We start from the raw sequence: 3,124 nt of genomic DNA on the forward strand, positions 1-3,124 counted from the left end.
GGGTGACCTGGGCCAGGCAGAGGGCCGCCCGGCGTAACAGCCGTAAAAATATGGAATCGAAAGGACGAGAAGATCAAAGAAGAGAAGACATTTTTACGACATGAATAATTCGAAAAATATTTTTTACTTGATGAAAGTGACGTACAATTTCCCAAGCCGGATTAAGGAAAGTCGACACGCGTTTACTCGAAGTCGAATTCGACTTAAACAGAATATTCGTAGTCCGTGAGACGAGAGTGGCTCCACTCGCAATTCCGAGCGCAAATTCAACCGCTTTGTCATTTTCGATTTCCTGAAATCTTTATGATGTATATAAATATCGTGTACATCCCTCAGGCTGCTGGATGGTGCACGATTTTCGGTGGATTTCGATTGACGCGAAGATTGATCGCAAAATGTCAAGGATTTTAACTGCCAAAGATATTCAGTTCGGTGGAAATGCCCAATTTATTGGAATATAATCTATCTGACTGACATGACCAGCTTTTTTAACCGCTTTGAATATTCCGCGGAAATAGACTTCTTACGAGTCTGTGCCGAGCGTAAAAAATATCGATTCGTGATCCGCTTAGTGAATATAGAAAGTTTTTGAATTGAAAATATATGTTCGCCTTTTAAAACAAAACATTAAAAATTTCTTGGTTGATTGGAAAAGTGCTCCGAAGAAACTGTAGCGGCACATGTGTTAGAGGTCAATTCAAATCATGTTGTTTTGCCTCGGAATATCAAGATCGTTAGGATACACGTAATGTAAGAATAAATAAACTCCGAGCAAAACAATGTCGCCGCTACGTGCAACCGTCGAACAAAGACGAATTTGAATATTCCGACTCTCCCCCGAGTAGTGTAAATAAGCGGAAGCGATCGCAAAGAACTGATTTACAGTCAGTTGTCGATTAATTATCAACCAGTTATCAACGAATTATCAGTGATCTAATTAACGAGTCTTTAACGATCCTATTTTACGACTTATACATTGTCTTAGCGAATCGGTTAGTACGAGCGTCTTTGCGAACATTATCTGTATACTAATTTATCATTTTAAATATATTCGACGATTTAAACAACGAGCAATCTCGTCTATTAAACCTCACCGGCCATCCTCTACACACAAACCTCTAGAAATTGGTAACCCCGACGTGAATTGTATACGACTAAACAACCTCTACATTGGTGACACCGGCATGCGAAAAATGAACATTCATAATGACCAGTAGCAACAGACAACTTCGTACAGAATTCGCAAACTCAAACGGTTCAAGACTGCACTAAGAGTTTGAGAACGAAGAAATGGGCGATAGAACGCCGTCTCAATTCTATACAGATCTGAGGAAGCGTGCCGCCTCGTCAGTCTTCGACGACTTAGTGCTGGCGACCTAGGAGAAGCACTTCCCGGCGGATACTTAATACGTACTAACGGCGCTTTTCATCGGCGCGGACTTCTTAAGCCACTATGGGTTATTGGTCGACCCACGAAATCGACACCACAGCGATGAAACCAGCAACCTAGCTACAACACGATACACGGACACAACAGAGGCTGTATCGAGCAAAACAATCGACGTATCACCGACTTCTCGCTGAATTGTCGGACGCGACTCGTCCACTCGTTTGGTAGATACGACACAGTGCGGTACTTTATATCGAAAACTACGCCAAGCTGTATGTATGTATGTACAGCAAGAAAACTACAGGCAGGTTAGGCATCGTAAATTGTCGGATCAGGTGTATCGGTAATTTTTTTTTTAAATAACGACGACCCAAGAAAAACACTGTAAATACTTTCAAAGCATAACTTGGTGAAAAACGTTATCACTGGTAGGGGGGTAATGTAGCGACACAGGTGTCAAAGGACGACGCGAGTCGAGAGCGACTCGTGCTGTTGTTTTGCCTCAGGACATTGACTCTGCCTTGACGCAGAAATGTAATAATAAACAAACTTCGGACAAATCAATGTCGCCGCTACAAAACCATAAATCGGAATAACACGTTTGACAGTGGAAATTCGCGTTAGATATGAACAAATCACATGAAGTTTAGAATATCACTGACCACAATATCTCGTTCGTTTTCGAACACGACTGGCTGCCAATTTGTTCCGTCCGCTGCAAGAGCCTAACTGGCGCGTAAATATTCCATGAGGTGGATCGGTTGTAACACGAATAGGTTAAAAACAGTCTGTACATACGAAGGACGGAACTAAACAAATTGCACCTCCCCCGGCACTGAGCGAGATATTTCGGGTCGAATGTAAATTTTCAGCCGTGCTCTGGAACCGCGTGTCGCGAGAGTCAAGGCAGAAAAAGACGCACCGAGATCCTAGGCGAAAGAGGAAATACAGAGAATAGAAAGAGAAAGAGAGACAGAGAGGGAGAGAGATGGAAGAAAAGATGAAAAAAGAGGGAAGAGATTCGAGAAAGATAAACGCTTGCGACAACGCAGAGAACGCTAGTTAGACCCCACAAGCTATTCACATTTACCTCCTTTCGAGTATGTTTACGTGGGTAATCATAATCGGTGGAAGAAGGAAGCCAGCTCAACTGCAGATATCGAAAGCAGGTTGAACGCGAGACAAAGCAGGAACAGAAGAGAGAAAGCTTAGCGGAAAGTTGAGGAGCTCTAGGCCAGCTATTGGTCACTCAAGCTTGATTCGTCGCATGCTGTACAATCAATTTTTTTAAGCGAATAAACGCCGATGGCAGAGATGTTTCGGTGTTCACGCTGAAAAACGGATAGCTCGTTCTCGTTTGAGTAAAACAGAGAGCGTTTTAATATTTTGAGAAAAACTTCAGCACGAGATTAAAATTTGAAATATTTCTTCTGTTCTTTCTGAGACATTCAAATATAAATGCAAACAATTCGTTTATTACGAACTCACATTTTATTCGTTAAAATACGGACAATAGATATCTGCTAAAAAATGACATATATATGTCGGGTTAACATTAGAATTTAAGGCGCGTAATGATTCTTCGTTTGAATTAACCATCGTTTTATGAAACAGAGATTATATTTACGCGAATATACAAGATTTTACAAAATATTATGAATATTGAGTTTAATGAATGATAAGATTAACAAACGATAAGTTTAACTAATGATTAGATTAAAGAATAATAAGTTT

This window comes from Bombus impatiens, unplaced genomic scaffold (genome assembly GCF_000188095.3).
Source record: "Bombus impatiens unplaced genomic scaffold, BIMP_2.2 scf_0641, whole genome shotgun sequence".
Lineage (NCBI taxonomy): Eukaryota > Metazoa > Arthropoda > Insecta > Hymenoptera > Apidae > Bombus > Bombus impatiens.